The 13036-nt window shown below is 37.4% G+C and overlaps 1 protein-coding gene across 1 annotated transcript in view; it reads right to left on the bottom strand.

Annotated features, from left to right (window-relative positions):
* Nucleotides 1–1033, bottom strand: part of LOC149085030 (focal adhesion kinase 1-like) — a 174747-nt gene extending 173714 nt beyond the window's left edge. The window contains exon 1 of the mRNA XM_089232792.1: nucleotides 996–1033. The gene's annotated coding sequence lies outside the window, so the exon portion shown is untranslated. The remainder of the gene's footprint in view (nucleotides 1–995) is intronic.
* Nucleotides 1034–13036: the final 12003 nt, after the last annotated feature.

The raw sequence follows: 13036 nt of genomic DNA, 5'->3' as shown, positions 1-13036 counted from the left end.
ACTTAAAATTTAATTACATCACCAAAACTGGCCTTTACTGAGAAGCAATAATAGATATACTAGGAAGTAAGAGATGAACTATGAAGGTTTCAACAGCTGGTTAATGCAAAGACAAATCCAGGAAAGAAAATTTAACTGCCAGGGAGTCGAACCCCTGCCCTCTCACTTGCCAGGTGAGCGATGGCAAAGTCAGATTTTTCTTTCCTGGATTTATCTCATCAGCCAGCAGTTGACAACCTTTGTAGTAATTACGGACGGTATCATATTCAAATAAGTTGTCATCTGGTGGCAGTGTCAGCAATGTGAGCTTAGGCTCCAGTTAGGTCTGGCTGTCCATGTGCAGTCCTGTTTGACACAAGCGAGCTATAAGGGAAAGGGATTCATTGCCTTTGTAGTCTAGTACGCTTAACTAGCAAGTGAGAAGACGTGGGTTCGATTCCCCACAAGGGCAGTTGAATTTTTTTTCCTGGATTTATCTTTGCATCAGCTTGCTGTTGAAAAATTCATAACAGCAGAATGACATCTTTGGAAAAGAAATAAGACTCACGTTTTCAGAGTTTTTATTTTTTGCCTTGTTTGTCAGGTCTGAGCACAATTTTCTATTATGTTCGAAATAATAATTTAAAAAAAAGAGTAAAGTGTATGTGTGTACTCTGAATGATAAAATGAGTGTCCATCTCCTTGAGATAAAAATTAAATGAAGCCTGTCTTCATAAGTATTGGTTAAGAATCGATAGCTGAAGCTGATATAAAAACATATTTGCCGGCGAGTTGATAAAGACCACACCTCGAATAAAAAGAAAAAAAAATCCTAAAAATTCAAACATAAGAGTATAATCCGATCCACATGTCACTTAACTTGCCGGCGGGCAAATTAATAGTTCAAGGAAAGGAGAAAACTGCGCAGCGAAACACTTGTTTTAAACGAATTTTACCGGCACTAAACTTTCAACGTAAGAAATACAAGCTATCCTTTACAATTAAAATGAAGTTACCTGAAGCATTCCTTTAAACGTCCTCTGCTAGCAACTTTTCAGCTGAAATAACTATTAATAAAAGGGGATAGTTTTTTAAAAAAACCTTCTCAAAAATATTATGTGAGGTTTTCACATGGACGTCATAGTCATCACCAGCATCACTTTGAGGGACAGATGCAAGAGGTTCCCCCATGGAAATCAACGCTAAAAGTTCCGATTTCACTGTTGGGGTGAAAAAATTTAATAGGGACGCGAATAATTCTAAAAATTGAATTACTAATTTTTGAAATATTTACTTTGCGTAGAGATATGAAGAAAAAACTGATTAAATAAAATAATATGCAAGGTGTACAGGAAACTGGATATTGTGTGAAAATGCTGATTTTTTTAAAAAGAAAAATTCACCTCTACCGGGAATCGGACGAGTGCTCTTACGGCCGTATTCACCAACACAGTTTCAACTGCAATCTCTGATGAAAGGATTGAAGATAGAAACGGATTGGTTAAATTAAGGATTTTAACCAATCCGTATGTCGATCGCTGATCGTTTAATCTGCGATTGTAGTTTAAACTGTGTTGGTGAATACGGCCGTTACAACACCTTCTATAGCAGAAAGCTTCCGCGCGAAGCTTTGATGTCACTGAAGTCGTCCGTTTCACCTGTAGCCATTGGATATAGCAGTTCGATGAATGCAAAATCTTTACCTTTCTTGCAGTATATCCAATGAGTATAGGTGAAATGGTCTTCAGTGACTTTCTGCTATAGAAGTGAGGCTTTCTGCTATAGAAGGTGTTGGCTTTTACCACTAAGCTGCAGAGGAGATAGAGATGTTTTTAGTGGTAAGAGCACTCGTTCGGCATACGAGGGGCCCGGGTTCGAGTTGTGGTGGAGGTAGAAATAATTTTTCTTTCCCAAAACATCAACATCTTTAAAAAAAATCAATATCTTCATACAACATCAAGTATATCGTTCATAAACAAGTAGAGAGTGACATCATGTCATATATATATATATATAGCCATATGGTGGCCTTTGTCATCTACGAGCTATTAGCTGGTCGTGTCGGACACCATTGCACGATCCCGTTCTGCATATATACGCTCAAAGGAAGAAAATTTCTATTTCTTCTATAGCTTAGTGGGAAGAGCACTCGTCCGGCATACGAGGGAGCCAGATTCAATTCCGCTTGAGATAGATATGAATTTTTCTTTCCAAAAATATCATCATCTTCACAAAACATTCGGTTTTCTGTATATCTTAGGCGGTCATTCAAGTATTACGTCAGCATCAATAGGAGGGAGAGGGCGTTTCGGATTTCCTGGCTTTTGATGGGGAGGGGGTTTGAATGATGCTTACGTCATCAACTACCCTTTATAAAAATATGAAATATTCTTAATGGCATCTTTACTGAGTGTGCAAAAAACGAGAAAACCTTTCGCTAGTTTGTGGGTATCTGAACTAACATTCTCCCTATTTATAAATGCGATAAGTCCTCTACAGCAGCGGTTCTCAACCGGTGCTCCGTGGAGCCCTTGGGGCTCCGTGTGCACTTCCCAGGGGCTCCGCGGCCACTCGAGGATAATAAAATAAATCAATAAATTTGATAAACAAACAAAAAAAATAGAGGCTTAAAGGGTACCGCCATATAAATAATATACTAAAAAGGGCTCCTTGAGTTAAACAGGGCTCCGCCATAGAAATTATACACTGAAAAGGGCTCCGCGAGCCAGAAAAGGTTGAGAACCGCTGCTCTACAGAGTACTTTAGTGATCGCTAAATGTTCCGCGCATAGGCGGGACATAGACTTGAAAGTCTGGGGAGAACCACGGCCATTATTGCTGGAGGGGCACGATGATGATGATGATGATGTCAATTCATATGTACATATATGTTCGATCAGTCGACTCCGTCTTTGACCTTGGGAGGGGAGCAATGACCCCGTGCGCCCTGTATTTCCGCCCATGGTCCCGCGGATCCTTCAAGTGCTATGGAACTGTGCCGCGCGTCCCTCAAGTGATCCGTAATTCAAATTGCACGTGCACATGCGCACAAGTACAGGAATTGATTACAGTTGCATGGATTTATGCATGCATGTATGTCAGTGGGATAAGGGTGAAAAGTTCATAGTATGATCTAACGAGCTCCTTCACCCCGAGTGAAAGAAACAATGGCAACAACAACGTAATACATTAACTGAAAATGTGTAATGTGATAAAAAAACATGTGCAATACTATCATATATACATACTCACACATATACAGGGTGATTCAGAAAATATTTAAAAAACTTTAAGAGGTGATAGTACACACCAGTACAAACAATTGTGATCAAAGAATGCATGGTTTAACGTGAAACGCACAGCTCCGCAAACGTTAAAACGGCATTCCTGTTGCAATTTATCCGGAGAAAAAGAACACGATGCATGCAAATGTAACTTGGGGAAGAAGAAAAAACCGTATGCAAATCTACGTCACAGTGAATAAAGGCGCGTACACCATCCCTGTGAAGTTATTCCAGCGTGCAACCGTTCTGATAGTTGTAACGTAAGGGATAATAACGCACTTAGTAATACTGGAAAAGCAGACATGCATTTCCATTCCACCGTACATTCATGCTGCCTTTGTGGTATTTCAGTTTACAGCTCCGTGAATGAAATGCATGTCCGTTTTTTCAGTATTACTAAAGTGCGCCATTATCCCGTACGTTACAACTGCTAACGCTGGTTGCACGCTGGAAAAATCTCACAGGGCTGGCGTCCACGCCTTTTATTCACTGCGACGCATAATTACATACGGGTTCTTCTTTCTCAGGTTGCATTTGCATGTATAATGTTCTTTTTCTCCCGGTAAATTTCAACAAGAATGTAATTTTAACGTTTATGGAGCGGCCGTTTCGATACGCGCAAGCGCGTTTACGTTTCATGTTATAGCATGCATTCTTCGATGACAATTGTTTGTATTGGTGTGTACTGTCACTTCTTAAAGTTTCTCCCATCTTTTCTGAACTACCTGTATACATATAGTTAGTGTGTCAGTAATAAATGATATTTCAATTTCTTCTTAAATACGGGAAGACTATTTATGAGTATCAAGTATTGTGGTAAGCTATTCGAAGTTCTGGGTCCAAGAGAATTTACATTATTGTAGAATATGTTAGTTCTGGCGTGAGCCGTTATCAGATGAGTGCGGAATCTAGTGTTACAGTGATGAGAGAAGCGAGTCTTGGGAGTTATGATGGCATTACTTGTGTGGTTATGGAGTTTAATTGTTTTGAACATGAGAATGGAAATAAAATAATCATATAGAAGCGGATCACTTAAGCAGGAGCGTCGGAAGTCTTTCCTTTGTGTTCGTTGAAAAAACCGATTCCAGGTGGGTCCAGTGAAAACAGCTCAAGAATCGTTCGCAACACCGCACAAATTACCGAACAATCAATTGCGAATGCTTTCATTGCATGATCCGCGTGCTAGTGTATACGCGCCTTAAGGTTCTTGGGGCCAGGGCCAGGGCCAGACTACTATGTTTGAACATACTGTATAGTCAGGGCCTGGCTTGAGATTTTTGCGACCCCTCCAAAAAATTGATGTAGTCGCGACTTACAAACTTTTCGAGTTCTGAACAAAAATACTTTAGCAGTCATAGTGATCTTGATTGGCCGGGACCGGTTCTAGTCATTTTTCAAGCGTAAGCAAAATTTTGGTGATAAAAAATCGTCCCTCTCCTTCAATTATTGCCCTAAAAAATCAACCCCTTCAGTTGGCACCTTCTACGGCAGCGTAGTTCATAGGATTCTAGATCTGGCCCTGGCTTTGTCAATATTTGGTGAAAGTTGTTTATGCGGTGTGTGTGATGGAGTAGAAAATTAGAATATCGAAGGGAAAAAAATGTTTAAAAAGAACACACTTTATCACACTCTTTTTTTTCGTTATTTCGTTGATAAGTTAGATGCGTAATGATAGAAAAATTATATTTTCAAATAATAATTTTTCCAATAATTTATTGCCGAATCAGGGCCACAATTAGAAGGGAGCAGGCAGTTCTGGTGCACCGGGTGCTTGGAATGAAAGGACTCCGAATTCACCCTTAACTGCTCCTTCTACATTACACGGGGAGCGTTGAAATGCGTGCTTCATTTGGCTGACAAAGATTCTAGTTTCTACCCTGGTCGGAATGGTCGAAAAGTCATGTTTTTTCGTTACAAAAAAAACCCTATAAAAATATTTAAAAAATGCGAATCTTAAAATTCATATACAAAATGTTTTCAATAATTATTCTCATGTCGATACTTTCTCGGAACAGCGTACGAAAATTAAAACCTGGAAAGTGAAGTGATGACTGTAAACAAGTCACCCAAAAATAGTCTCTTTAGCCCCGTTTACATGTGTGAGATTGGGGGTCGCTTTGGTGATTATTACCTGCATGACAACTTTTTTTCCTCATGGGGGGGGGGGGGGAAAGGAGGGACGAAGATTATTACCTGCATGGCAACTTTTTTCCCTCATGGTGAACAAAAGGAGGGACGAAGATTTGTTAAAAGAGTTTCATCTTTGTTGCGGAATAATGGTGGGCGACTTCTACCTCCTCTCCCATAATTCTTTGTGCCGCCAAAACTACTGTGAGCTCTTTCATCAGCCATCTTGAACCAACCACTTTCATTCAACCCACGTAACCAATGACGACTTCCGGAAAAAAGAGGGGGAATATTGGCATAAACTAAACGCCATATAAACGGGTTGTAGCGAAATCCCTGTTACGGGTAACTTCCCGGGGTATTTTATTGCACATGTAAACGGGGCTTTTGAGTAACGGGGCTTTAAAATATCTTTAGTGTGGTGTTGTTTTAGCAGGCTGTCAAGCGTGAAAGTGAATTAAATTTTGATTAGGACTGGGAATTGATCAAAATTTTTAACTGGTTAATCGAAAAATTTTGATCGATTAATCGAATTTTAATCGAATATTTTCAAATGCTATTCATTCATAGCGAACGTGGAGTTGGTAACTATGTAATTGTTGATGCTATAAAAACATATTCTATTCATTTCAAACATCTATCCACTGAATAAGCAAATACAGAAATAGATTAAGAAATGAAGGCCGTTCCCGCTTGAAGCTATTTAATGTCTTCCCCCTTTGCCAGAAACGTGAATGTGCAAATTTCTAGAACTTTGCTAGAACGACTTTTGAATGTTACTCTATGGAAGTTGTTCTCCAAAAATGTGTTTCAATATGCAGGTGATACACATTTGCGTTTCTGGAAAAATAACTGATCCAACCAGCTGATAAACTCAAAAGTGAAAATTTGCACATTCATGTCTCTGTTCTCTGATATAAAAGAGACGGCATGCTGAACATGCTTGTCATGTCCTGGAATTTCTTAACTTGGATCTTGCTTTTTTTTAATCAGCAATTTTAGAAATCATCACTAGTTTTCGTTGAATCGACTTGTGTTTTCTCATGTCGAAAAATTTGATCAAAATATTGATTCAAATATTTTTAAATACGGCCACTAATCTGAAATGTTTAGTAGAGGAACATAATTTATAATAAATTTAATCGGTTTAATCAAATAAATCAGATTTATAAGTAAACTTTTTAATAAATATTTTAATCGAATTTTGATCGGACTGATCGAGTCGATTAACTCGACTAAAAATTTTAACTGCTATTTACAATTGATCGATTAGCCGACCCGATTAATCGAACCGGCCCTAATTTTGATTAATTTGACAAACGTGGTCCGGCACACGAGCCGTTAATTCTCAAAAGGCACAGTGATAGGATTGGCTGGTGAGGGAGTGACGTAAGCATTACCTGACTTATCAGTTTATCATATTTGGCAAGAAATCATATTTTTTCATCGTTTACGTTTCCGACAACTAGTTTTATTAGTAAATTCACCTGTAGGCCGAACACGGTTCGACGCGGGCCTGCGGCCCGCAAACGGCTCCTCCGGCCGTTAAAGGGGGGGCCCTGCCCCCGGACTGAAAATATCAACTCTGTTTTCACTACTACCAGAAACATGGCAAAACTGATAAGTTCAAACAGAATGTTCCAAAAACCGGCTGCGGGCAATACTATACTGCGGCCGGAAATGTTCCGAAGTTCAAGATCAGAACCAGAACAATTAAAATTCATTTAAAAGATCAAGATGGAAGGGAAGAAAGCAACAGTTGTTCTGATCTGAATGGGATTCGAACCCACAATCAATTATGCTAAAGTCTATTACGTTAACCACTACAACAATTGCGATTGTGTGTCCTATGTAAAATTAAGTAAATATATCGTTAAACGTAGCCAAGTAATATGTTGGCGCCAACCAAAGCGCCAAACCAGCCACCCATTCATTTTCGTTGCATCATCACCAGCCAATCGTATCACTGTGTCTTTTGAGAATTAACGGCTAGTGTCCGACGCCCAGGCATCAGCCCCATCTGAAGAATGAAACCAAAGATTGTAATTTCAATATTTGAATATTCAAATCGATAAGTTATGATGTTACTTCTTTTATCAGAAATATGAAAGAGATATTTTTTATCCAGGGCAGCAACTAGAAACAAAAACTGAGTTGATCGTTCGGGTCAAGTATCCATTTTAAAGTTCCCCGACCCCACATAATTTTGAATGAATAAAGAGTACACATAGCGCCCTTGTTGATCCAGTGCCCGATGAAACAGACCCTCCCCCCCGCTTCTTCCTAGTTGCGGCCCTGTTATTATCCTTAGGAAAATCAGTGCCATTTCAGTCCGCCCTGGTATAAGTGGTAGAATGTTAACAACACTAGCTGTAATCAGCCTAAACCTAGGGACATTCAGATATAATTCATTTAATGGCAGGAAAACACGTGACCTTATCAGAGAACGAACCACTGGGGCTGCCATCTAAGATTTTTGAGCCTTTAGATTTTGCATTCTAATTTGTTTTTATACATGAATTGTTTTTCATATGTTACAAAACATTTTAGATATCGGTACTAGATGAATAATGAGATTGAGAAAAGAGAAGGAAATAACAAGAGAGAGAGAGAGATTCTTTTACCTTTTTTCGGACATTCAACTGAAAATTGGTTGTTAGCATTGAAATAAGAATTTGTGTATACATCCTTTTTTTTCAACGATTTTGGGAAGGAGCCACTTCTGGAAAATTACTAGGTATAGCAGGTGAGAAGAATCCGAAAAAAAAATCGCTATAGAATCGCTGAAAGTCTCGATTTTCACATTCAATCCAATTTCTCATCGTGAGCAAGTAATAGATAAAATGATTTACGTTGACGGATTTGTTGTGGAACACTGAACGATGGCTTGGTTATTCGCTTGATAAAATGCATCAAAAATTAGTTTTCTCCAAGTCATTAATCCAAAATAGTTTGTTTTTTACAGATGAAACACTTTTTTTTTTTAAACTTTTCTGCAATTATTTTTTCTCTTTACTCCTGATCTAGTACATTTCTCTATAGCAGTGACCCGCGCGGCCACACAGGTGGCACAGCCCAAGTGTGTTTATATGCTGTTACAATATAAGTAAAAATTTCTGGCGGGGTTTGTAGTTTTCCTTTAAGTAGTTTAGGTACCTCGCTACAACAGCACTCGATACACCTTTCTACAATCATTTCTTTTTTAATCTTTGCAATTACTACAGGGCCGTAACTAAAGTTTTTTCCGCTGAACATGATTTTGCTGCCCCTACAGCTTTAAAAATCATAATTTTATAACGGTGTTCATGACCCTCCCCCCCGAGGGCAGGACTGACAGAACCCGGAAGCTAATTACGCAAATGCACCGCTATTCCGCGATTTCAGCCAATCACGTCGCTTCTTGGTTTACGATAATTCCCACTACCTTAATATCGTACGATTTGTTGTGCTTTCGGTCACAAGGTGGCTTCGTTATGTAATTGCTGGAATGTATTGTGAAAGATTAACACACTCTGTATGCCAAACAAAATTGTTCATTTTAATTCGCGTAGGGGAAGGATTAAAATTCCGTGCTGAATGGTACCGAGTGATGGTGATAATAAATTTCGTTTCCACTTAAACTATATGCTTTTGGTGATGAAAAGTTGTAGGACCTCTTCTGTCAGCCAAATTAGTGTAGGGGCTCGCGTACCGGACTGCGAACCTGAAGACCAAAGGTTCGAATCCAGCTCGCGGAAGTTATCCATTTTTTTTTAACTCCCCGTCAGAAAATGATTCAAACATTTTAATTTTTTTTTGCTGATGCAATACATTTTACAATATATTTTGCGGACTCTTAAAATACAAGTACTGTAAATCAGTTAAATATTATAACAAAAGCATTCAGAAGAAATTAAGACCAATAATGTTATAAAAAACATAGTTGTCTTTTAGTGTCTTTTCTTTTCCTAAATTCCGATTTTTAAATATTTTATAGCTGTTTACGACTAATTAACGTGCATAATATATACATTTTTTTTATACAATAATTTTTCTGTTTATTTTTAGTCGATTTGCTATCGGAAAATGCATTGATAAATTGGAGAAATATTTTACTAGAATTTGGAAAGATTTTCGTGATCCGTTTGAATATTTCAGTTTGTACCGAATTTATAATGTATTTATATTTTGCCGAATCTCAAAACTTTGGTATATAATAAATCGATTAAATATTATAACTAAAAATATGTAGAAAAAATTATCAAGACCAATAATAATGCTCTAAAAAATGTAATTCCTTTTAGCATATCTTTACTCTTCTAAAGTTCTGATATTTAAATAGATGTTTAAATATTTCATAGTTGTTTGCGATTATTAACATGCACGATATATTATTTCATACTATAATTTATCGGTTTATTTTTAGACGATTTACTATCGAAAAATGCATTGATAAATTGCAGAAATATTTTACTAAAATTTACAAGGATTTTCTATCACATTTTCCGAAATTTGAAGTCGTTATCCTCCTCCTTTAACTGTTTGAATATTTAAGTTTGCTTTCAATACATAAATTTGTTGGTTTAAAAAATAAAATCGTTTTTATAACATTGAAAATAGCACGATTGCACATTTGAAATGCCTCGCGGAATACCAGTGGAAATGTCTACCTTGTTCGCACCACTGTTCCGCGATCAGATACGAAAATGAAGATATCGTAGAGTTACGCAAATTATTGTAGAGGCTGAAGCAACGTGATTGGCTGTGTGGAAAAAATGTAGACGTTGTTTACCTTGATTTCCAGAAGGCATTCGATCGGGTCCAACATGGCAAACTGTTGAAGCGTTTACACGAGATTGGAATTGGGGGCAACTTGCTGAATTGGATAGAATCGTGGTTAAGAGATAGGTCGCAGCGAGTTATGGTGAACGGGGAATTCTCTGGTTGGACAGACGTCACAAGTGGAGTTCCTCAAGGAAGTGTACTTGGCCCCATACTATTTTCACGTTTTATCGATAAACTCGATCAGGGTATCGATGGGATTACTAGCAAATTCGCAGATGATGTGAAGCTAATGGGGGTAATCGGGAATCAAAATGATAGGGAGTTACTCCCGACCAACTTAAACAGGATTGCAGCATGGGCAAATGAATGGAGCATGACGTTTAGCGTTGATAAGTGCATGGTCGCTCATTTTGGTTCGAACAATCCACGGACGGTTCTCTTACGAGTTGAATGGTGTCACTATCCCGGATGCAACTAGGGTCACCGATTTGGGAATTCTCATTGACGAGCGGCTTAGGTTTTCTGAACATTGTTCAGCGGTGGTCAAAAAATCGAATAGAATGCTTGGTCTCATTTTCAAAAAGGTCTCTTCGCGTTCTCCTAAAGTCATTCTTCCGCTTTTTCGAGGATTAGTTCGTCCTGGGCTGGAGTATGCTGTTAGGTTTTGGAGACCATACCTACAGAGGGACATAGAATTGGTTGAAGGGGTGCAGAGAAGAGCTACGCGTGTCCTTATTGGCACACAGGGCTTGAGTTATGAAAAGAGACTTCATTTTTTGAATATGTTTACATTGGATGAACGCAGGTGTCGAGGAGATATGATCGAAGTGTTCAAAATTTTCAATGGGATGGATAGGATGGACCATGAACTTTTAGTACACCGCCAATCGACTGCTTTTACAAGGGGTCACCAGTTTCGATTGGTGAGGGACAATGCAAGGTTATGGTGTCGCAGGGAATTTTTCTCTAATAGGGTTGTTTATAAATGGAACAGCTTACCCCCGGAGGTAGCAAATTGTAACACAATTGACACGTTTAAAAATACGATAAACATATTGGGGTAAATCGGGAAGCTATCCATTCTTAGAATAAGACAACCATAAGTATTCTTTATGGGCATTGTATAATATTTTATCATGTGTATATATTGTTTATAATTTGTGTTAATTGCATTTTTAATTGGGTTGCTGTTTTTTTTTTAAATATATGACATCCATATTTTTATGGGCATCTTTTTATCAGCCACCACGTTGGGTATTTTGCCTGTTGTGGCGTTGTATTTGTATTTGTATTTTGTAAAGAGTCCACATCCTCTTTTTCTTTCGTTTCTTTCCACACAGGCATCTTTCTCTTGCCTCAGGGTAAAAGTGTTCATTTTCGTATCTGATCGCGGAACAGTGGTGCAAACAAGGTAGACATTTCCACTGGTGTTCCGCGAGGCATTTCAAATGTGCAATCGTGCTATTTTCAATGTTATAAAAACGATTTTATTTTTTAAACCAACAAATTTATGTATTGAAAGCAAACTTAAATATTCAAACAGTTAAAGGAGGAGGATAACGACTTCAAATTTCGGAAAATGTGATAGAAAATCCTTGTAAATTTTAGTAAAATATTTCTGCAATTTATCAATGCATTTTTCGATAGTAAATCGTCTAAAAATAAACCGATAAATTATAGTATGAAATAATATATCGTGCATGTTAATAATCGCAAACAACTATGAAATATTTAAACATCTATTTAAATATCAGAACTTCAGAAGAGTAAAGATATGCTAAAAGGAATTACATTTTTTAGAGCATTATTATTGGTCTTGATAATTTTTTCTACATATTTTTTGTTATAATATTTAATCGATTTATTATATACCAAAGTTTTGAGATTCGGCAAAATATAAATACATTATAAATTCGGTACAAACTGAAATATTCAAACGGATCACGAAAATCTTTCCAAATTCTAGTAAAATATTTCTCCAATTTATCAATGCATTTTCCGATAGCAAATCGACTAAAAATAAACAGAAAAATTATTGTATAAAAAAAAATGTATATATTATGCACGTTAATTAGTCGTAAACAGCTATAAAATATTTAAAAATCGGAATTTAGGAAAAGAAAAGACACTAAAAGACAACTATGTTTTTTATAACATTATTGGTCTTAATTTCTTCTGAATGCTTTTGTTATAATATTTAACTGATTTACAGTACTTGTATTTTAAGAGTCCGCAAAATATATTGTAAAATGTATTGCATCAGCAAAAAAAAATTAAAATGTTTGAATCATTTTCTGACGGGGAGTTAAAAAAAAATGGATAACTTCCGCGAGCTGGATTCGAACCTTTGGTCTTCAGGTTCGCAGTCCGGTACGCGAGCCCCTACACTAATTTGGCTGACAGAAGAGGTCCTACAACTTTTCATCACCAAAAGCATATAGTTTAAGTGGAAACGAAATTTATTATCACCATCACTCGGTACCATTCAGCACGGAATTTTAATCCTTCCCTTACGCGAATTAAAATGAACAATTTTGTTTGGCATACAGAGTGTGTTAATCTTTCACAATACATTCCAGCAATTACATAACGAAACCACCTTATGACCAAAACACAACACATCGTACGATATTAAGGTAGTGGGAATTATCGTTAACCAAAATTATTGTAAACCAAGAACAGACGTGATTGGTTGAAATCGTGTAATCGCGGAAAGCGGTGCATTTGCGAAATTAGCTTCCTATTGTAGCGACTTTTCTGTGATTTCAGCATGAGTTGGCAACTCTGCTTCTTTTTGGCATCATTTTTGGCAATAATTGGCCGTGTCCGGTATTTCCCGTATTTTAAAGCCCAATTTCCCGTATTTTTCTCGAGCAAATATGG

The sequence above is a fragment of the Pholcus phalangioides genome, unplaced genomic scaffold (assembly GCF_987345545.1).
Source record: "Pholcus phalangioides strain wild (caught in Gottingen) unplaced genomic scaffold, Ppha-v1.0 ptg000007l_1, whole genome shotgun sequence".
Lineage (NCBI taxonomy): Eukaryota > Metazoa > Arthropoda > Arachnida > Araneae > Pholcidae > Pholcus > Pholcus phalangioides.
This window is presented reverse-complemented; position numbering and strand designations above follow the sequence as displayed.